Raw genomic sequence first — 25,210 nt, 5'->3', positions numbered from 1 at the left:
ATCTCTCCTGCCTGCCACCCCAATGCTCTTCCCTAGATCTCTCCTGCCTGCTCTGCCCTGAATTGCTGCATTGCTGCCCCGGTTTTCTCCTGCCTGCTGCCCCAAATCTCTCCTGTCCTTCCACGCCCCTGCAAGCCTGTGGTTTTAACCCGTGGATTTAAAGCAGTTAAAACCACAGGTTCGCTGGGCTAAAAAATAATAAAAAAAAGGTAAAAGTTTTTTTCAAAAAAGTTGCGGCTCGGACGGGCATGCGCAGACCATCTATAGATGGCCTGCGCATGCGTGGGGATCACACAACAGCGATCCGTGCTGGCAGATGGGGGCCTCCGATCGCCCCCATCTGCATATTCAACATTCAAGAATCATCAGACCTGCCCGGATCGGACACGGGTCGGTCCCGATCGGGCAGGTTCATGAATCTAGCCCATGTTTTTCTTGTTTCACACTTTTAATATATCATGTTCTTGTAATAAATGCCAATAAATATTCTGATATCTAAGCAAGCATTTCAGGTTTCTGAAAATTCTATTTGTGTCTTTAGAATAAAAAAGAACATGCATTTTTTTTTCCTGTTATATTATTAGGGAATTCAAATACTGTATATACTTAGAGCATGTGCAAAAAAATGTATTCATTTATAAATCAACACAGTGAAAGCAATCAGCATAAAGCACAGTTAAGCTACAGCTTAAAATAAACACTCTGGGAAAAAAAAATAAGCAAATAAACTTTCTTGGCAGGCAGTTTATTTATCTAACAACAGTGATGCAGTTGCTTATACTTTTCTCAAATGTTTTATCTCTTCTTCCTCCACACCTGTCCCTGAGTGAATAGAACCACATCTGTCTCATCTTGGCATAACAAGTACACAGCTACATCTGTGTGAGATGATTCCATTTTTAAAGAGAACATTGCATACATTCACATTCTTGAAGATTAGCAGAAATAGCACACAATGGCCTTTTGTGTCTTACGGTAGTGAAAGTACAGAAAAAGCATCCGAATTACTCAATTAAGCATTTGAAAATAATAGAATGGAACTCAGTTTGACACTCAGAAGTATAAGGGGAAAAAAATATCCACAGTGCTATAGGTTAATGTCACCTTAAAGTCCTGGAGTTAACAGTATAAGTGGATCCTCATTAGAACATCAAGAAAGGTCATCTTTATTGATCCCCAAGGTTTAGGAACCCCCATCTGGAAGCAATCTGAAATAGGAAAAGGGGCTTTTTATTTATTGTTATTACTTTCCATGTATCTAAGTTTTTGCTTTGCACTCATAGGTCATGTTCAGGAAACAATAATTGTCAGGTTGAAGGAATTATATTAAAATAATAATAATAATAATGGGACTATTTCGTTGTGGGAATTGGAAGAAAGAGTGTGGAACATGTTTCCTGAACAAATTTCATTTTCTTTGTGATTCATAAATACTCACTTCCTTTCTGTAAAACTAGTATAATTTGATTCCCAAAGTTCTATGATCAGAAAACTAAGAATGCTCATAGCTGACAGGAATTGATGGTTGTTACAACCGAGGTTCCCGTTTACAAAACCATGTCCTGGCGCGGCAAATGCAATGCGGCCCATAGGAGTTGCATGGGCTGCGTCACTTTTGCTGTGTTGGAATCGCTATAGTGGCTTTGTAAAAGGGGCCCCAAATTTGTAATTGTAATTAGGGCTTCTAATTATAGGTTTTAAATAACTGTGGAGCACTAATAAAAGAAAAAGCTGATGTAAAAAGTGCAAGTGTATTTGCTCCGCAGCTCCTCAGTATCTTTCCTCTCTCCCCACACTCCCCCCGGGCACTCTGCTCATCAGGTAAGTCTCCCTTATCTGTACCCTTCCCTACTGCTAGTTTCAGACTCTGTCCCTTCTACGTTGCTGTACTGTTTGCCTGGAACAAACTGCCTGACTCGGTACATCAAGCAAACAGTACAGCACGTAGAAGGGACAGAGTCTGAAACTAGCTGTAGGGAAGGGTACAGATAAGGGAGACTTACCTGATGAGCGGAGTGCCCGGGGGGAGTGTGGGGAGAGAGGAAAGATACTGAGCTGCGGAGCAAATACACTTGCACTTTTTACATCAGTTTTTTCTTTTATTAGTGCTCCACAGATATTTAAAACCTAAAATTTGAAGCCCTAATTAAAATTACAAATTTGGGGCCCCTTTTACAATTTATAGAAATGGTAAGCATGATAGTAGTCAAATCCAGACTGAAAGCCACTTTCTTTGAAGATGCTTTCAATTCCAAACTCTAATCCACCTGCTAAGCACCAATATTTGTCTTATTGTTCCCTCTGTGATTCCCCCACCTGAGCACTGTGTATTGATACACCTTCTTGACTAGATTGTAAGCTCTTTTGAGCAGGGACTGCCTCTTCTGTGTTTTGATGTACAGCGTTGCATGTCTAGTAGCACAATAAAAATGATAAGTAGATTTACGGATTGTGGTTCAGACGATAGTCTTATCAAAGATGGACCATTGTAATGCCCTTTATTTAAGGGTGCCAACGATACAGTGTAAAGCAGGGGTGTCCAACCTGCGGCCCCGTGAAGTATTTTGTGCAGCTCCAGTCAAGGGGGATGCAGTGTTTTCCTCTGCTGCCCCCCTGGGTGTTTACTGTCTTGCCGGCTCCCTCCTCTGTCTTGCTGCAGTGTTTGCACGTTTGTGTGGCCCCAGAAACATTTTTTTCAGCCAATGTGGCCCAGGGAAGCCAAACGTTTGGACACCCCTGGTGTAAAGCATTACAAATGATCCAAATTGCGGCTGCAAGATTAATTTGTGGGGTTACGAAATTTGATCACATAACACTGTGGTTGAAGAAATTGCACTGGTTACCTGTACGATCATGTATTATTTTCAAAACCTTAATATAGGTGTTCAAAGTCATTTACCATGGGATTCCTTGGTATCTTTTTATATGCAGGGACAAGCCTCAGATTATGGAGTAAATCTTCCCATTCAGGGATTTCTTCAAGAGAAAGAGATCATAAGAACATAAGAACATAAGCAGTGCCTCTGCCGGTCAGACCATAGGTCCATCCTGCCCAGCAGTCCGCTCCCGCGGCGGCCCAAACAGGTCACGACCTGTCTGAATCACTAGAAGGGGCTCCCTTGCCACCTTGGTATCTTCTTTTCTCATATTCCTTAAAACATCACCAGCTTGAGCCCCACCTCCCTACAAGATAAATTAATTCTTATTAATATACTACTTCCTATAATTCATAAATCTCATTATTTATTAATATTTTTATTATTTAAATAATCTAATAGATAAAAAGTTCAAATATAAAAAACTCTTGATTCTATGATATGGGATTCATATGTTCTCTACAAAAGTCCACAATTTGATACTCGAAACCAACAAAAAAGCTGTGCTGTAAAAATAAAGTGCATTGATGCTTTAAAGTGCTTAGCAGTAAAGTGCACTTTTTATCTATTAGATTATTTAAATAATAAAAAAATAATAAATAGTGAATGAAATAAAAGTGAGATTTATGAATTATAGGAAGTAGTATATTAATAAGAATTAATTTATCTGGTAGGGAGGTGGGGCTCAAGCCGGTGATGTTATATGGAGTATGAGAAAAGATGGTCTCTTTCTCTTGAAGAAATCCCTGAATGGGAAGATTTACTTCATAATCTGTGGCTTGTCCCTGCATATAAAAATTTAAACCTGTACTCATTAATTCTTTAATTGTTTAATGATTTTAGTTTACAGTCTACAGTCCTTTTTGACTCTTAATGGTTCTCAATATATGTATATTTTTCCAGTAGAATAACCATTTAATTTTTTGCTTTTTGTTGTATTCCTTGGTATCTGTCATAAACTTGCGTTCTGAAGGTGCAATACGTTTGTCATTGACGGACTTCTCAAAATGCACTATGAGAACACAAGAAGTTCTGCTATTTCCATCATGGGTGTAACAGTGTGGAACAAATTAACTGGACCACTGAGGGCTCTATCTGATATTCAGAAGTTTAAAAAATACTTAAAACTACAGCAGACCATCAATATTCATGGGGGTTAGGGGCAGAGCCTCCCTGCGAATATTGAAATATCACGGATAACTTTCAGGGCCGGCTCTGACCCACCCCCGCTTCCCTCCTGCATCCCGGACCTTTCCCAGACCTTACCTGGTGGTCTAGCAGAGACGCGGGGCAGGATTGACCATCCTACACTCTTGCCCCATGCAGAGCTGTCATCAAAATGGCTGCCGCGAGTTTTCGATGTAGTCTCAAATTCCTGCAGGGATGGGAAAAAATTTGTCTCTGTGTCATTCTTTACTCTGATGCTCATTCAATTCCTATGAGCATCAGAGCATTTATCTCGCCAACCCATGGTAAGAAGCTCTTCCGTGGTTTAATAAAACCCAGGGTTTCTCATCTCTCTCCCCCCTTTTTACTTTATATTGTACTATGTAACCTAGACCTCTAACTGTGATTCCATCCCTTTCCAGTTATTTTTATAACATAAGAACATAAGCAGTGCCTCTGCTGGGTCAGACCAGAGGTCCATCATGCCCAGTAGTCCATTCACGCAGTGGCCCATCAGGTCCAGGATCTGTATAGTAATCCTCTCTCCATACCCTTCTATCCCCTTTTCCTTCAGGAAATTGTCTAATCCCTTCTTGAACCCCAATACCGTACTCTGTCCCGTACTCTGTTGTAAACTGTTTAGATAAGCAATTTATAGGTACGTATCAAAACAAACTAAAATGTGAAATGTGACTTGTAAGATTCATATTTATTTTCTTTATTTTTTTTTTAAACAAGATAATTTCACAGAATCCACAAGTCATCTATAGTCATCAAATAGAGATCTGACTTCAATAGGTCTGTTTCAAGTTTTGATTCCCTCGAATACCACTCCACATTACAGTACATCCTAATCTATTTTGTTGCTTCAAATCAGAATTTAACAAAAGGGAGCAAACATTTATCTGCTGCAGTTTATAACTTTGATAAGGAATTATTTGATCAAGAGAACTTAACAAAGAGTCATTTCACATGTTAAGTCCAGCTTCTAAAGTATATCATCAACAGGAAGTGATTGCAAAGATGGCAACCATATGTCCTTAAGAAACTGAATCATGATGATAATATATTGCAGTTTTCTCAAGGTGGAACTTAAAACAATAGCCTTAAAACTTAGAACAAATGATCAGTGCATGCAAAAGGTTCAATAACAAGACTGGAAGTCACACCATTCTGTTAGTTTTCCCTAATAAATATCAAGTCTAAAGTTCCCACTGACGTTTAGACTAATAAGCTCTGCTAAATCTAAACTTTTGCAGTAGTCGGAAAATGAGTACAAACATAGGGCAGAGGTACCTAATTAACACGCATTCCAAAGTCATCTATTCAAACAATGTCCAAAGACAGCAATCTTTTAACCGTCATAACCTTGCACAATTTTTGGAGGGGACAATATAGTAAACATAAGGATAGTACAAAGAATGTACCACAAGCATATCTAAATTTGAATCATGTACACTTCTCCCTCCGTATTCGCTGTGATAGGGGATTAACAGAACCGCAAATACAGAAAAACCACAAATAACTTTTTCATATGTTATTCGCTGTTTTCTATTCAAAACCATCGTGAATATGGCGAGACCGCAAATAACATAGTGGGAGACCTAGCCTGTTCCTGAAGGAGAGGCAAAACACGGTGAAGAAAGTGCCGGGAATCGGCGATTTTCTCTGTAAATGCTTGGAATCAGCGATTTCTCTATGCAAGCTGATGTAATTTTGGGGAAGGAGCCAGCAAGCTAAAAACCGTGAATAATCGAAACCGTGAATGCTGAAACCGAGAATAGCGAGGGAGAAGTTTAATGCCTGTGCCTTTAAAAAATGTAAAATTCATCTATAAATAAACATTGCATTGTATTCTCATATTTGGACCTCCTATATATAATCAGGGGGACGGCAATCCTAAAAAAGTGTAACACCTGAGTCCAACCTCCAAATCTCAGTAATGCATATTTTGTCCAAAGAATAATCAGCAATCATATCATAAAAACAATTTTGTTCTTAAAAGAATGAGCATTAACTACATAATAGATTTTTAAGAATGTGGAGGATCGTAATCAAAAGAACCGTCTAAGTCCGATTTGGATGTAAGGTGCTAGTCACCCAAAGTTGGCACCGGTAAAATGTCCATTCTCAAAAAGTATATCTAAATGATTCAATTTTTCAAAAATCATCTAACTGTATATCCAGGTGTTTGATCGTCCAGACCTCCACTATGTCTATCTTTGTACTACATTCTCGACCAAAAATTAGTCCAAGTTCCAAACGTCCAGAACAAGACCTTTTGGACGTGGGAGGGGCCAGCATTGTGATGGACTGACCACCTAGACATGGCAACAGAGCAGTGGGGCACTGCTGTGAACTTCACAAAAAGGGTGCCACATAAACATCTCATCAGAACTCCCTTATAGGTTATGGTGAGCCCCCCCCAAAACCCGCTATACCTATCTGTCTACAACCCCAATAGCTCCTATGGCTGCAGGTGGCACCTATATGGCAGTACATTAGGGTTTTTTTTTTTTTAGGTGGGCTCATATTTTCCACCATGAATATAATGATTAGAGTGGCTAACGGGTGATTGATCGATGGAATGATCTTCCACGCCAGGTGGTTGAGGCCAGACTTCAAGAGTCGATGGAACAAACAGGTGGGGGTACCACAGAGTTATGCCTAAAGATGGATACCCCAGGGAGGAGGGTTCGTATTGTTAAGTGGGTAGGCTTGAGGGAGGGAGGGAGGGATCTGGAGTGGGCAGACTTGTTGGCCCGCCGGCCCATTTCTGCCGTCATACTCTATGTTTCTATATTTCTATGTTTCTATGGGCATGGGTCTTCCTCTCTATGGTTCTGATGTTCCAGAAGCAGGTATGTTTGGTTTTATTCTGAACTTTGTGGGGGTGCAATGGGGTTAGTGAATATGGTGTGTGTATGTGTGTGGAGGGTTAATTTGTCTTTGCAGTGGTTATCTGGTCACTTTCAATACCTTTTGGGCACTTATACATGTCTTTATATCATCTAACTCACAACATATAAGTTTTGTCCTAGGCAGTCTCATCAAACATTCAATTATTCCTGCAGGATGAGTAAGTCTAGGTCGGCCCACATCCCACCCTAACAACTCCTACAAAAATGCTCCTTTCAGCTCTGGGCGCATAGCGGACTTCAGAGACCTAAAATATCCCTGGATACGTCCAAAAAACTGTTTCAATTATCAGTACTTGGACGACCTGTCTTTTAAATCATCCAAGTGTCGACATTTAAGTTTTGATTATGAGCCCCATAGTCTTTCTACATTACGAGGTTGTGCAAGGATTTATTTTTTTTTAAAAAGAGAGGATAAGGCAAGTTATGGGAGAGAGTGACCCCATTTTGGGAGAAGAAATGGTGTGCCCAGTTCACTTACCATTTGGGTAAAGCAAGTAAGATTGAGTGATTTCCTCTCTAGACATGGCAAGATCCCTGGTAAAGTAAGAGAAACAGGGTCCCTCATTGGACAAGTGTCGGCTGAAATATTGCTAGAACACAGCACTATTTGCAGCATGGATGGACATTTGAGAGTGATCGACACCACTTGTATTTTTCACTAAAAGACTATTTGATATTTTTATTTTCCCATGTGATCTCATTGCAGCGAGATATGGGCTATGTTCAGCAGATATATTTATATTGGCACAAGAGACAGCAGCATAGGAGCAGTTGGTTATTCATATTTTCAATGTGCATTTCAATAAAATTTACTGGAGGAGCAGAATGACATGAACGATCAGTATGACATGTAGAGCTTTTGCTCAGAGTTTGCCATTTGCTGATACGTTCTTATCAAACTAAAAATGAGAGTTTATTATACACAGGGCTCCTTTCTGGTGTCTTATTGTGTCTAATGGAGAGTTATTTTTGCAGGCATTTAGGAAAGCACAAAAGACAATTCTAATTTTGCCTGGTTAGCTATGCAAGTATTGCACTGAATATCGGTTGGACTGTATCTCAGAACCTCCTGGGTGCAGCATGGCTTTGTCTAATCTTTATAAGGTTCTCTCATTGGAAAGCTCCGGACATACCAGGAGGAAGCTCGCCGCATCAGAAAATTTATTCTCCTTCCTATAGGTAACATTTACTGTATATAGCACCCCAGCTATATTTATTGAGGACTTCTCAACCGCGCAGAGAGTCGCTTTTAGCCTCTGATCCATGTGTTTCTAATCTAATCTAATCTTCCATTTGTGAGTCACACATTCCTATACAGGCTCAAGGCGACAGATCAAAGAGGAAGGGGAAAGTAGTAAGGGAAGGGGGCATGGAGAAGCAAGAGGAGGAACCTAGAAGTAGGGGGTACTATACAGAAATTAAGACAGTTAATTGTCAAAGAGGTGAGTCTTCAGGATTTCCTGAATGTGGTGTAGTTTGTCTCTGATGGCTTCTGGTAGGTCATTCTGTTCCAGGACCTTTAGGGACCCCTGAGGAAGACAGTTTTGTTGAAACACAGACCGTGTTGGGTCCAAAGTCCCCAATGATTTGAGTCCTTAATATTTCTTTTTGTGGATTATTGGACTGAACTTTTAATAAAGCCTGCATCTTGATCATCTTCTCCACGGTGTCTTTGGTTTTACCCCAGCAAATAGGACATCTTAGTGGTGATGGGATATTATGTGAACATGTAAGCGGCACTCTGCAACAATATACAGTTGCTTTTGTTTTCCATATATTGGCATATAGACATGCAATTGTTGGAGTTTTGTGTTATTTACATGAATACTTTCCATGTCAGCCTTTTCTTCTAAGTGCCGAGTTCTGGAGATTGAGATGCATATACAGTACTTTATAAAAAGTTCCACACTAAGTATTACTTTTGTAAAATAATGCCACAATTCAGAATGTTTTGACATAGAGGGCCCTAATTAGATCTAGATACCTATTCTAAAATGAGCCTTCAGGTATTCCACCTTGTAAATGGCTTCATAATTTGTGTGGTTTGATACGTTCATACTACAAATTGCATAATGCTTTAGTTCTTTTCGTGTTTCATTTTTTTTCTTGATTTTAAACTCATGAACAGCTTCCATTCATTATGAGGATTCCCCCTGTTTTGGGCGGTCTTGCTAGAGGATAATTTGGTGCATTAATTGTTAGTTATGTGTTGTTATGAGCTATTTCCTACAGTAAAGCGAAGCTTGAAGAATGGTCTGGAATTTGGCAACAGCACAGTTTAGGGGGTGAATTTTTGTGTACAAAAGAGGAGCGAGGCTTGGCTGTGATAGTGTGTGATGATCTTAAGGTGGACAAACAGGTTGAAAAGGCAACGGCGAAAGCTAGAAGAATGCTTAAATGCATAGGGAGAGGAATGGCCAGTAGGAAAAATGAGGTATCGATGCCCCTGTTATAAGACACCAGTGATACCTTATTTAGAATATTGTATATAATTCTTGAGACTACACCTTCAAAAATATATAAACAGGATGGAGTTGGTTCAGTAGTCTTTGTTATAAGTCATACAGGGACAGATTTAAAGATCTCAATATGTACACATTGGAGGAAAGACAGGAAAGGGGAGAGATGACTGAGATGTACCCATGTAGCTTAAATGCACATGAGGTGAGTCTTTCAATTGAAAGGAAACTCTGGAATAAGGGAATGATATGGAATAATATGATGTATGATGTATTGATATGTTAATGTTTGTCTGTGCATTTGATTGTTTGTAATATTAATTGTAATTTGTTTTTAACTCATGCCCTTTTTGTTCTTTGTTTTTATATTATGTAAAACCGCTTTGAATTTTGATAAGGCGGTATATCAAATTTTTAAATAAACCTGAAACCTTATGAAAGTGAAAAGTGATAGATTCAGAGGTAACTTCAGAGAATACTTTTTCATGGAAAGGATGGTGAATGCTTGGAATGGTATCCTGGTGGAGGTGGTGGTGACAAAAAGTGTATCTGAACTGACGAAAACTTGGGGCAAGTACTGCATATTGGATCTCTAAGGGAGAGGAGGAGATAGCATGGTTAAGCAGACTAGATAGGCTATATGGTCTTTATCTGTCTTATTTTTTTCTCTGTTTCTCTATTTTTTCGAATGTCCTATTTGCTCTAAAAATCTGTTCTTCTAACACATTTGTAAAATTTGTATATATAAAGAGTTAAAAATAGTTAATAATGTATTTACTTTGAAAAATCTTTCTCCAATGACTATAAGTAGCACCATTATATTCAAGGTAAGTATCCAACTTTGGACCAGCTATTTAGGTGATTTACACATCTGAAAACCAATAGGGTTTTTCAAGGAATGCAATCACTTTATGCAGCCTGAATATTTAATTTGAATTGACTGAAATTCTTCAAGCTTAATGAAGTCTCTATTAGCTTTGTTAGTAAAAAAATATCTTTGTCCAGAAAAAGACAAATGGTAATTGTAGTATTATTGATTTGAAATGATCCCATGGAAACTACCAGATTGTCCATTTAATCTATATTTTTTCTTGCATAATATACCAACGCTTTAAGTGCTGAAAGGTAGATCTATATAATGCAATGCCGTTTCAAAATTATGCTTCTCTATTCTTGAATTTATACATGATACATCTATTAAGAACAATAGTTTCCTGAATCATTTCAGCTAACTGATTGTAACTTTTTTTTTGTAAGTGCTGAGTTTTTTCCTTCCCCATACCTTTTCCCTAGCATATAATGGCACATCTGTTAGTTTTCTGCCTTATCAAGAACACATCTACATCTGTGAAGGAAAACTCTACTTCCTTAGCTAAAAACATGTATCTGATTGAGGTATAATAAGTTCTACTTCCTCAGTTCAAAACCTACATCAGACAAAAGCAATTACTTGAAATGACTCATGCCAACAGGCAAGGCAATAGTCAACATTCCAAAAGACTTTGAACTTCCACTGCTTCAAAAGGTGCATTAAAACATGTTTATGAGCAGATTGTCTACAAATTATCAAATTATTACTTTCCAAAATTAGTATAAGTTATTAAGAGAAGCTGGGGAAACAAAAGAAGAACGCTATATAAGATAAAACATGATGTAATTGGGGGGGGGGGTATTTAATAAAACCTATGTTTGAAAAATACTTGTGTTAACTAAGCAAATAGTTATCTCCAACAGCATTTTAAATGACGTAAACTCTAGTTTTATCATCATGTAACTTTTGGAGATTTTTTTTCCCTGTGGAAGCAGTTCTGCCCAAAAAATTGTAATATTAAGTAAGCCCGAGAGCTAGTCTCGACGGGCGCCCCTAACGCGGGGCTGGGTGGCCCGCCGAGGCGCCCGTCGGGCTAGTTAGAAAGAGAGCGGGGGGGGGCAGTTCGTGGTCGCAGGAACACTTCCGCCTCTCGGGGCGTCGCAGCCGAGGAGGATTGTGGGAGGGAGGGGTACAAAGGGAGCATGCTCGGAGGACTCAAACCTTTTGGTCCTCCGAGACTGTGTTCCCACCCGCCCGCCCATTAGGTTGGGGTGCGTGGGATGGATGGGGGCGGTATCCCGAGCTACTCGCTACTGGGGCTCATCAAGGGATGAGCGGTGGGCCGGCTGGGAGCCGTGCCCGGTGGGTCGGTTGACCCTGGATAATGGGGCATGTGTGGGACATGCCACCCCTCAGACCCTAGCTTGGATGGCGGGGTCGGGGGCCAATTACTTCGGAGGGTAGCTCGGGATCAGGTAACAATGGTGATACCATTGTTATGGGGTTTGTCAATGTTTTGGTTTGGATGTTAACTTATGTATATTTAATTATGTTGAATTCTTGAATATGTTATTATTCAATAAACAGGGCTGCGGCCAGGTATTTACCAACTAAGGTGTGTTTTGTCTTCTTGGGGTTAGTTAGAGGGGTGTTAAGTAACAGGAGGCGGGCCACTCCAGGTACCGCTGTTAGAGAAGCCAGAATAGAATAGTGGATTTCCACGCAGTCCTCAAGAAATAAACTAAGGGCCTCTTTTACAAAGCTGTGTACGCAAGTGCCGCACGACAAATGCTCCAATGCCCATTCAGTCCATATGGGCTTCAAACCATTTACCACATCGGCCCATGCTTTCAGGCTTCATAAAAGAGGGGTTAAGTCAAGTTTATAGCTTCATCACAATGAATATGCAGCCTTCCCCCCCCCCCCCCATTTTCTGCAAATATCCCTCATGCATATTTATTGTAGATATGATAAAAACCCAAATGGCTAGGTATAACAAGAAAATCATCAGTTACACCTAGCCATATAAACTTTTTCTCAGAATGATTTACCCCCAAATCCCTCATTCCCTCTTGTCACCAAAATCATACCCACTTCAGGCTATGATTTTGGTTTTGGAGATAGAATCCTGATTTCTTGAAGCTATACCCAAATACTTTGTCAGTACTTCTCAATCTTCTCTCAAAGAACATATATAACCAATTGGGTTTTCAGAATGACTATAATGAATAGGCATCAACTTAAGGGTCTCCACCATATGGCAATGTATGCCAAACATATCCACTATGGTAATCCTTAAATACAAACCGATTATGTATGCCTCCAGGAGTGAGGACTCTGCTGTCCTTTTTCAAAGCCTTGTAATGGTTCTTGTCTGTCTTGACTGTAAGCTCAATGGAGTAGGAACTTCCCATAGGAGGTAATTATACAAGGAGCCACATAGAATTATGTGATAAATACATATATATATATAAATGCTGGTATTCTAGTGAGCATATATATGATTTGAAATAATCTGGTTTTCTGTAAGTACTTGTCTTTTTCTGATAGCATATACTTTGTTGATGGACATTCACATGGGTAAAGTCAGGGCAAAGTATGGGTGAGGAACATAATTTATGGGCATAACCTATAGATAGGCCTAAGCTAAGTAACAAATGCCATTTAAAATGGTAACAAAATAACACCATTAAAGCATCTATGGTGCCTAAATAATACATGCAGGAATCATGCCTACATTGGCGCTTTAAGCCACTGAATGCCACTATGGACATTCAGTGGCTTAAAACACCAATGTAGGCATGATTCCTGCATGTGTTATGGACATGGCTAACTCTAGAAGTACAAACTAAATTGACTCAAATTGGTATGTCCAGAGACCCGTTATTCCGGCAATAGACTTCTTAAACATATATGGTCTCTAAAGATTTATCTTGATATAAATATTTCTCAAATTTCCCAGACTTCAATAGTGCCTGCTACATGTAACAAACTTCCTACATGAAGACCAATGGCAAATGGGGGGGGGGGGGATTCTGCTGCCATAATCAGCTGCTGCGGTCTAGTGGCAAAGATAAGCAGCTGAAATATAGGCCAGAGTTTTCTGGGCCTATATTTTAGCCACCTATCTTGATGGAATAGGCGCAGTTCTGTAACCGGTGCCCTCTAATGATTGACAGGCAATCGGTGGCCACTGACTTGGGTGCCGGTTACAGAATCTAACCCTTAATGTAGCTATAAATGGAGTACCATGGGACATACTCAGATATCCTGTAGCAACTTTAAAATAAAATAAGGGTTAAAACAATGGCTTTCAAAATGTATAGCAATCCAATAAATCAAATATTTATTAAAATAAACAAAAGAACTCAAAAAAGAAGACTCAGCAAAGTACTGTGTTTTGGGGGCCATTCGCCTGCATCAGGAATCAAAATATCTGAGTGGTAGTGCCTAGTCTATAAAATCATAAACATCTCAGCCAGTACTTCTCTGTTTTGCTTTGTTAGATGTAATCTTCAAGATTTCTTTTTTACTAATTTTTTGCTCACCAGCTGAAAATGTGTTCTTATTGTTGGAAAGTTGGAAATAAAATGTTAAGTATTCAACCTGAAGTCATGCATATTCTTAGGATCTTAGTAAAGATTGAGATAAGAAAAAAATAAAGATCAAAAGTTATTGGAATGGTGAAGTCAAGCATATGGGGCAAGTTGGTCTCATATTTATTTGATTTGATTTCTATCCTGTCCTCCCGGGAGCTCAGAACAGATTACAAGCCAACATTCAAAGAAATTACATTGGACAGTACATTTGGCGATATGATACAATACAATACCATACCATACAATATAGTCATAAAAGGGCAAGCTGGGTAGTACAGTAACTTGAGGACAGTCATAGGGAATTCCTGGAGGGGCATTATAGAAAATTGGACCAGGGTTTGCCAGCTGGTGATTGTTGGTGGCAGAGAGATCAGAGAGAACTGTTTGTGGTTGGACTTTAGTTGAAAAGAAAGGCCATCAATGCTCTTCAGAAGGTCATCAATGAGTTCTGTGATCTGATTTGAGGGGGGAGTTGGTTCCAAAGCTGTGAGATGAAGTGGCTGTAAGAGTGTTTGCAGGTGGTTTCCGTCAGGAGAGATCTTCCTGGGGGTATGCACAGTCATCTCTCTGCTTTAGAGTGGAAGGGGTACAGATGTAGCTTGGAGTTTATATAGGCTGGGGTGATGGCAAGGAACCTTTTATGTGCTATTACAAGGGCTTTGAATATGCAGCGTTTGTTGATTGGTAACCAGTGTTCTGTACAGAAGGCTGGGGAGATGGGGTCATGATAGTTGAGGTTGTATAGGAGGCGGATTGCTGTGTGTAAGATTCATTGGAGGCGCTTGAGTTCCTTTTTTGTTACTCCATTAAATATAGTGTTGCAGTAATCCATCCTGGGGAGAACATAGGCGTAGAGGAGTTGAGTCAGGTCTGTTTTGGAGATATAGGGTTTGATCCTTCTCATTTTGCGGAGGTAGTAGAAAGAAGTGGAGACCACTTGGGAGATGTGGATGGATGTTACTCCAAGGCTACGTACCTGGTCTGCTGCTGTTAAGGAGGTGGATTCCCATGATAGTGTTGGGCGGGTGTTTTTGGCATGAGAAATCTCCGTAAAATCAGAAAATTCTTTGACCAAGCACAATTTAGACTAATCGTCCAATCCCTAGTCTTAAGTCTGCTGGATTATTGCAACTCCCTATATCTTCCTTGTCCAACCACTATGATAAAACAACTCCAGACCATACAAAACACTGATTGATCTACTCACTCAAAAAATATGATCACATAACAACTGCCTTCTTAGACTCTCACTGGCTACCCATACAAGCACGAATCCAATTCAAATTCTACTGCCTGATATTCAAAGCATTACACGGCTCTTCCCCCTCCTATCTAAACAACCGCTTAAACCAAATCTCCACCTCAAGACACAGAAGAACCTCGAACCCTTTCGCCTTCCCCCCACTCAAAGGCACACAACGCAAGAAAATGTTTGACAACCTTCTGGCAACACAAGCAGCAAAAATCAACCATTCCATCTCCAATCTTATGACAATATCAGACAACTTCAAAACATTCAGAAAAGAAATCAAAACCCTGCTTTTCAACAAATTCATCCAAAAAATTCATCCAAATTCATCCAAAAAATTCATCCAAATATTTTGGATGAATCCAAAAATTCATCCAAAAATTCATCCTCTTTTACCTCCAGAAGATTCACCTACCTTCAGATAACCTTCCCCCAAATTACCCACCTTAACACCGTCCAATTAAACAAATACCATAAATAGATTGTAACCTACCCTCTCTAACTGCATTCCATATGTATTTTTCATACAGTTCTTCACTGTCAGTTTAATTTCCATCCTATAAATTCACATAGAATTTTTCTTTTTTCAACCATCTTTATTTTCTCTTCTTTATTAATTTCCAGGTACTTTAGTTAGATTGTGAGCCTTCGGGACAGTAAGGGAATTTTTAAGTACCTTCTTACTTCTCATTTATAATCTTAATGTATATTTTCTTCAAACCGCTTAGAACCTAACGGATGTAGCGGTATATAAGAAATAAATTACATTACATTACATTTTCATTCTGATCTGTAAGAGTTCACACTTAGCAGCGTTCAGCTGTAGCTCTTTACTGGAAACAGACACGTGCCACCAAGGTATTCATGAAAAAACCCCTTAATACCAAGTTAACCATTGAGGCTGTACAATGGAACTAACACTTTAGCATCAAAAAAGACAAAGGTGCCATCCATCCTAACCTGAATTATTTTGGGGTTGTGTGATTGACTTCACTTAAAAATTGTCTTTGTGAATAGAATGGTTATTTAATGACACTCTCCATCTGTGTTAATGATGTATTTTCCAAGAATGTGTACTAAGGAATGATCAAAGCAAGTCAACTCAACTCAGCTGGGATCTTATTGAAAAGGAAAATACCACCAATATACAGTTAACATAGTATGCCGCACTGTGTCCTGTAATATATATATATATCACATTAAATTGCCTTAAGTAGAAGCCAAAATTGCATTAGATTTGAGTGAGTCAGCAAATGTGCTTTAAGGGTTTATATCTAATGTAAAAGCTTTTTATTTAGAAGGTCCCATACAGTTCTAGTATTATCTGGAGTTCACTTGATGCAGATGACTAACAGAACCTTGTTTGTAAAAGGATTTCACTTCTGGAATTTGCTCTATGGGGAGAAAAAGTCTGTCATGCCCTAACCACTTTCTAGCTAAGAATGAAAGCATGTATTTCCCTAAGGTATTTGAACATGGTGTATTTAATTAAAGAACTTGTGGAAATATATCTTATCTGCCAGCTCTGTGGCTGTTAAATCTAAGGTCAGTATTGCTTTGCTGGACTCTACATTACTCTGAAACCTTCAGGCATGGATGAGAAACTTTTAAATAAAACAATCAGATTTTGTGGAACCTATATTTGCTTGAACCTCAAATAGTTGAGGAACAAGCAGAAATCTAAATTCTGGCAACTTTTGGGAATTCCCAGTCACAATGCCCTATTAATAATTCATGTTAATCTAGAAATTTGAATTGATTATGGTACATTGCATATACAGTACTTAATATACCCATCTGCACTGAAAACTAATAAACTATTGAAGGATTTTTTATGCCCATCAAAGGGGTCCTAGAAGACATTAGTGTAGTCATGCAAAAGTTTGCAACCATAGACATGTAAAGAAGCGTCATGTGAAAATCAGGCAAGTAGTGAGCTCTTGCAGACTGGTGTAAACTTATTGAAGTTGTCATTTTCCAAAACAAAGCTAAATAGGGTGGTTCAGTAAACATAACATAACACTTTGGCCCTGATTCACTAAAGTCAGTGATCATGGCTAAACCCATAGGTTTAGTGATGATCTCTGATTTTAGTGAATCGGGGCCACAGGTTTAGTCATGATCACTGCTAACCGATTCGATTCACAAAACGGCCCACCATGGGTTTTCCCCCTTGATCAACCATTTTCTGATCCAATAACCCAATGCAAAATAGCCAAGCGATTGATTCACTTACATTGCTTGGCTATTTTGCATCAGTTTGGCGACCCTCCCAAACCTCAAAAAGATGGAAGGAGGGATGCCCACTCCCTCCTGCCTTGAAGGCCCTTCCCTATCCAACCCAATAAAAAAGGCAGGAGGGATGCCCACTCCCTCCTGCCCATGAAGGTGCCCGCCCGCTCACTGAAAAAAAATGGCAGGAAGGATTCCCACTCCCTCCTGCCCACAAATACTACTACCCCATAGAAAAAGGCATCGGAGGCCCCCCCATTCCCCCTTTCCCCTGCCCCCACACCCCCGCCCCATTCTTCTGACATATGAATCAGGATGTACTGAAAACATCTCCTGCTCCGGCTCCTCCCCGACAATACTAGGCCTTAGGTCCTGCTCCCATGCATCATGTGATGCATGGGGAAGGGCCTAAGGCCCTGATTGGCTCAGGTGCCTTGGGCTCCTCCCTTGGGAGGGGCCTGAGGCATCTGAGCCAATCAGGGACTTCCTTAGGAAGGAGCCTAAGGAAGTCCCTGATTGGCCAAAACAATGGTCAATCAGAGACTTCTTTAGGCTCCTCCCTGTATAAGAATCTGGTGAGACCTCATTTAGAATGTTGTGTTCAATTTTGGAGACTACATCTTCAAAAAGTTATAAACAGGATGGAGTCAGTCCAGTAGAAGGCTACTAAAATGGACAGTGGTCTTCATCATAAAACATATGGGGACAGACTTAAAGATCTCAATATGTATACTTTGGAGGAAAGGCAGAGAGGGGAGATAGTGTATGATAGAGAATTTTAAATACCTACTTGGCATAAATGTGCATGGTGTGAGTATCAATTGAGTGGAAACTTTGGAATGAGGGGGCATAGGATTTAGGTGAAAGGGGATAGATTTAGGAGTAACTCAGAGAATACTTTTTCATGGAAAGGGTGATGAATTCATAGAATGGCTTTCCAGTGGAAGTGGTGGAGACAAAAAATGTATTTGAATTAAAAAATGCTTGGGACATATATTTTGGATCTCTAAGGGAGAGGTGTGGATAGTAGATGGCATGGTTAGGCACACTAGATAGGTCATATGGTCTTTATCTGCCTTTATTTTTCTATCATTGAATCATCAGTTCAGTCCCTTATAATATAAGCCTTATGAATGACTTACAGACATTTTCTTCTAGGAAAAAAAATGTGTTTTCAAATGTGTTAAATAAATAAATAAAATATGAGAATACTCCTCAATCAGTAGCTTGGCAATTACTTCTGTTATTATGCTTCTTTCGGTCTTACAATAAACATGTGTGAACCTATTATTAATTTATCACATGGCTTTCTTTTTAAGAGGCCAATGCCATTATCAATTTTTTAAAATTGATAGAATAAAACTATAATGAATGAGATGCCATTGACTCGTGTTCGAGTCCTAGCGACTTAATAATGATATCAAGTTTTCATACAGAATACAGAAGTAGATTGCCTGGCCTTTCTTCTGTGCAGTACAAATTCATTGTTGTCGCCATTGTTGCATCATACTTGATCCTCCGCCTCCAACACCGCCCATGTGTTGCTGCCCAGATGGGTGGCACATTGTTAGTCTGATATCTCCGCTGAAACCTGCCTGCCTTGGGAAGCCCTACTGGTAGCAAAACTACTGATGGCATAGCTTTCAGCTTCACAGATGCACGCAAGCCCCAGTTGCATGACAAGCCCATGTACCATGACTGGAGAATGAACAGGACCTAGGTCTTAATGAAACTGTCAGTTAATAAAGCAACCAATATGGGGGGAAGTTATTGATGTGGGCTACCATTAAGATGTGTTATTTTAATGTTAACTTCAGATACAGGTAATCAGATCTCATTCAATAAAATAAGAGCAATTAGTAGTAAAATAGCATATCTTAATGGTAGACCACATTGATAAGTATACCCCACAATGTCCAAAATTATTTCTTAAGTCAGGCTTAAGTCTTTTAAGGAAGAAGTTATCAATGCGGAATCCATTTAATATAGATTATTTTAATCTTAACCTTAGTTATTAGTAATTAGGTCTCATTGCTTAAAATGAAACCTTTTATTATGTCTTGGCCGTTCCTACAAGGGCTGGCCCTTTCTAAAACCACCCACTGGGCTGGGGATTTCAAAACAGTGAATCACTAGTAGGATACAGAAGATGGTGAAGTGAGGTTAACTGGAACCCTCCACAGAGACAAATCACCCCACTTTTGAGTGTCCAATATAGGAAAGGAGGATGAACGGTCTTAGAAACCCAATTAATTAGCGCCTTTAAGAACCCTTGATAAAGCCTTTATATGGCGAAACGGGTCCCGTCGGGGCAGGCTAGTGATTCTGAACATTAAAGATAAGTGAAAATACTTACTGTTGTGATGTTTTATTGAGAGTTATATATACAACAAGTTGACAACAGCAAGTGTTAAGCAATACATTTAGGAGAAGGTGGCAAAGAGGGCCAGTGATCAACACTCAAACCCATGTATTAATTAAGTGGGTTTCTAAGACCCTTCATCTTCCTTTCCTATATTGAACACTCTAAACTGGGGTGATTTGTCTCTGGGGATTTCAACCCCTCTTAGTTTAATGATACACTGAAAATTCTTCCTTCCATTCAAAGTAGGGTCATTTTTCATGAGGGGGGGGTCATCTAAAATAGCACATTTTTAACAGTCACCCACTTTGATAACTACGCCCCTCTGTACCATGAAATGGCAGCCTGATAGTACTGCAGTACTCAGCTTAGTCTACAAATTTTAAAAGTTAAAACTGAGAAGAATCCAAACATTTTTTTTTCCTTTTCTAAATGATGTCAAAAAATCAGGGTGGTTGTTTTCTGTTCAGATTTCACTTTACTTTTCATGCTAACCTTGAGGGGAAAAAATATTTGGCTGGAATGAAAGTTCTAGTTCAGGGGAAGAAATGGAACAAAGTGCCAAATGAGTTTTGTAAATCTCATGTTACAACTTAATTTTGTGTTTTGAGTTAAACCAAACAGCCCTGGCAAGCTTTCCACCTCCTGTGAAAGTCAAATTGGGTAATAGGGGGATATTGAAAATGCAGACGTGCCAAACTATTTGGAAACAACAACTTGCACACACCGTGGATATTTTTGGCTCAGTAACTTTGAACTTATTCCCTTTATTGAAATGCTGTAGATAACTGACCTAAACCTTTAAAATAATTGCTTTTTTTTCTGAGTTTTAATGGTCACATCGTGTAACATATGAAGTTCAGATGTGGCACATTGTCAACATTATGCAAACCAAAGGGAATCATGCAGTATGTTAGCTAGTTAGCTGAAGAGTAGTTTTACTTATATATTTATATTGAACATCTTTTGGTTCTGAAAAATAAGAGCATCTTCATTAATGCAAGTGATTCAAATTGTCTTGGGGTCTTCACACAAATAAATCCAAATACTTCTTCCTGCAGTTTTATACTCTTAAGGTCCATAAAGCTCAGCATCCTGTTTCCAACAGTGACCAACCTAGGTTCCAAGTACCTGGCAGAGACCCAAAGAGTAGCAACATTCCAGAGCTGAGATTGTGATGTCATAATGCCTCGTTCCACCAATGCCTAAGAGCCAAACTCATCACTGATGTCACAATGGCTTGATTGTCCTATACTTGGCTCACATAAGAACATAAGAATTGTCTTACTGGGACAGACCGAAAGTCTATCAAGCCCTGTATCCTGTTTCCAACAATGACCAATCCAGGTTCCAAGTACCTAGCTAGATCCCAAGTAGTAAAATAGATTTTATGCTGCTTATCCTAGGAATAAGCAGTGGATTTCCAAAAGTTATCTCAATAATGGCCTATGGACCTCTCTTTTAGGAAATTATCCAAGCCCTTTTTAAACCCCACTGACTGATTTCACCACATTCTTCAGCAACGATTGGGATTTGATTTTGTGCTATTCTATAAGATTGGGCACCTAAATCCCATAGAGCACAACCCAAAAAAAAGGGCATGACATTGAAAAGGGGAGGGGGGGCGCATGGACAGGTCAGGAGCATTCCAAAAGGTAACATGCAGTGATATAGAATAACAGGTCAGGCATCAGTCTGGCACACACAGAATCAACTCTGAGGAGCTGATTTTATATACAATGCCTAAATTGGCCGGCACCTAGAAAAATGGTGTTGGCCCATGTCAACCACACTTAAACACCATTTGCAGAATTGCGGCTAGCGGCAACTATGTAAAAACATAGGCCCCTGAAATGTAGGCCAGGGTTATAAAGACCTACATTTCAAGAGCCTAAGGGGTCCTTCTATAAAGGTGCGCTAGCGGTTTTAGCGCACGCACTGGATTAGCGTGTGCTAGCCGAAAATCTACCGCCTGCTCAAAAGGAGGCGGTAGCAGCTAGCGTCCGGGGCAATTTAGCGCGCGCTATTCTGTACGTTAAGGCCCTAGCGTGGCTTTGTAAAAGGAGCCCTAAGTTTTGGAGAATCGTGTTTAGAGGTGCCTAAATCCTGCTCCGTACATAGAAACAGCTACTAAGCGCCATGTGATAGGCTCCTATCTTCTATAGAATCGGCTAAGCGCCAATTGGCCAATTAATTTTTTTTTTTTACCAACTATTGAGGCTATTAAGGGTATTATGCCAATTAAGGGGTCCTTTTATTAAGGTGCACTAACTGATTTAGAGCACGCTAAAGATTAGCTTGCACTAAATGTTAAGGCACCCATATAATAGAATGGATGCCTTACCATTCAGCGCATGCTAAATCGGTTAGCACAACTTAATAAAAGGACCCCTAAGTTAAGTGCCTACGAGGCACCTAACTTGAGACACACTTTTGAGTATCAGCCCCTACTTGCTATTCTATAAAGTATAGATACCTTTATAGAATAGCGCTTAACACTGATCTTTTCTGGTGCCAATATCTGAGTAAAATTCAAAATAAACGATAGGATTAAAATTCAAGATAGACATAACTTATTTAGAAAAATATAAATATCTTAATCAAAAAAATACAATAAACAATTGAGTCATCTGTAGAAGGGAGGCAGGACCTCAGACCGTATCATTGTATTTCATGCCAGCCAATGGCCGTTCAGCCAGTACAATTTATGGTTATAATCATTGGTCCTCCTCCTCCACCTTCACTGTATGTACAACATTCAATGATATAGTAAATATTGTGCAAAAACAGCAAATATTGTGCAAGAACAGCAATTTATCTATATGCCAGCGGTCCTCCCCACCAGACGCTCCCCCCAACGCTCCGCCCGCGCAAATAAGGCAGGATGGATGCCCACTCCATCCTGCCATTGGCCTCCCGCTTGTGCCATACTGATAAGGCAGAAGGGATGCCCACTCCCTAATATCATCAGCCTCCCCCCCCCGCTGCTGTTGAGTCGAGTTGGGTCGGGTCAGGTCCTCCCACCATTGCCCCCTGTATCTTTAAGTCGGGAGCAGGAGGGGTGCTCAGTCCCTCCTACTTCTCCACTGGCTGCCGTCAGCCCATCCCAGAGCATCATGATACACAGGGAGGGGCCTAAGTTCCTGATTGGCTCAAGCGTCTCAGGCTCCTCCCTTGTAGAGCCTCAGCACCACCACTCCACCGCTCAATTAGACTTTCCTAGTGGCAAGCTTTACGTGCCAAATTGTCATCGGCTCACTTTTAAATTTTTCAAATATTTTATTATAAACCTCTTTGTGTTCAATTTGTAAGATAATAAATATGTGTGATTAAATCTTAAATATTAAGCTTTAAATATAACACTTATCTGTTTGGCTCAGCCCGGGAAACATTAGATTCTTAAACATTAATCACACGTATTTATTATAATACAAATTGAACACAAAGAGGTTTATGATAAAAGATTTGAAAAATTTAAAAGTGAGCCGATGATGATTTGGCACATAAAGCTTGCCGCTAGGAAAGTCTAATTGAGCGGTGGAGTAGTGGTGCTGAGGCTCTGAAGATCTTATATTTCTGCTACAAATAATTAGTGCTAGAAAAAAAAAGGGAATTTCTTTGCTATTTGGAGAGACATAAGTGCATGACTTTATTGAGAGTATCTCCAAGTAAAATTATCTAAGAGGATCATCTATTTTTTGAACATTAATTTATTAAATATGCATGAAGTATATTACAGGAAATTTATGGGCGTAAGAGAGCAGGTGTCATTCTGTTTGTATAGTTCTTATGGAATAATTTTAAAAGGGAAAAATTGTCTTGGTTTCCATTTTTAAAATTGGTGCAACATATGCACATTCCTGCTATCTATGCTAGGAGCCTGTCAGAAAAAAAAATGCCCTCTGTTATGTGCCATGTTTCTTTTTTTTCTCTCTCTCTCTTTCTCTATTCTGAGATACACTCAGATTTAGAAAAGCAACTCAATAAGGTACTAGTGTTACAAGGAATATATATGTATAGTATCTACAAAGCCTACTACATTGCTGAAACATTGTCTAAATTCTTCGTTGTATATAGATATCTGGCTAAGTTTTTATATTACATATGTTATAACATCCATCTAAAGAAAAAAAAGAGAGAGAACACAAGGGCAAGAAATCCTTATTTTGGCATATTAGGTTGAAAATAAATGACACCAAATTATTTTATTAATGTTGGTCTAGTCTAGACTAAACTTCCATTTATGCTTTTGATACTTATTTTCACTCTTGACCTTACAATCTATATCTCTGTCAAAGTGCATTTCAGCAGCACCTGTTATGAATGCTACAGGCTTCTGTGCACATATGTCACCATATTGGAATGATGCAGCTCATTTGACATAATGCAAGAAGGAAATGTGTACGTTGCCTAGCATATTTCTGTAGCATTCTAGTTTGATTGAGATAATGTTTACTGAATTCTGAATCTATGAAAGATGAATGAAGAACAATGGGAAGGTTGAAGCTTTGGTGATTGCTTCTTCTGCTCAGACCTATGTAAATTCAACCCCTTAGTGTAAAGGTTTATTAATAGACACCACACTTCTTTAAAATAGAAACAGATATGTAGAACGTGGAAGTGGAAAGGGTGAAATATTAGACATAAAATCATATTATACCCAGTGGGCCGGTACAATCAGTAGATGCTATGCATGCATCAAATTTTATGTAGCTTGTATATTTTGTTGGCATTGCATTGTTTAAGCAGATTTTGGGGTCCTTTTACTAAGGTATGCTAACCGATTGAGCGCGCACTAACGATTAGTCACATGCTAATTGCTAACACATCCATAGAATATAATGGGCGCTTTAGCATTTAACGTATGCTAATCGTTAGTGAACATAAGAACATAAGCAATGCCTCTGCTGGGTCAGACCTGAGGTCCATCATGCCCAGCAGTCCGCTCACGCGGCGGCCCAACAGGTCCAGGACCTGTGCAGTAATCCTCTATTTATACCCCTCAATCCTCTTTTCCAGCAGGAAATTGTCCAATCCTTTCTTAAACCCCTGTACTGTACTCTGCCCTATTACGCCCTCTGGAAGCGCATTCCAGGTGTCCACCACTCGTTGGGTAAAGAAGAACTTCCTAGCATTCGTTTTAAATCTGTCCCCTTTCAACTTTTCCAAGTGTCCTCTTGTTCTTTTATTTTTCAAAATTTTGAAGAATCTGTCCCTCTCTACTCTCTCTATGCCCTTCATGATCTTATAAGTCTCTATCATATCCCCTCTAAGTCTCCTCTTCTCCAGGGAAAAGAGACCCAGTTTCTCCAATCTCTCAGCATATGAGAGGTTTTCCATCCCATTTATCAAGCGTGTCGCTCTCCTCTGAACCCTTTCGAGTAACGCCATATCCTTCCTAAGGTACGGAGACCAATATTGGACGCAGTATTCCAGATGCGGGCGCACCATCGCCCGATACAATGGCAGGATAACTTCTTTCGTCCTTGTTGTAATACCCTTCTTGATTATGCCTAGCATTCTATTTGCTTTCT

This window comes from Geotrypetes seraphini, chromosome 5 (genome assembly GCF_902459505.1).
Source record: "Geotrypetes seraphini chromosome 5, aGeoSer1.1, whole genome shotgun sequence".
Lineage (NCBI taxonomy): Eukaryota > Metazoa > Chordata > Amphibia > Gymnophiona > Dermophiidae > Geotrypetes > Geotrypetes seraphini.
This window is presented reverse-complemented; position numbering follows the sequence as displayed.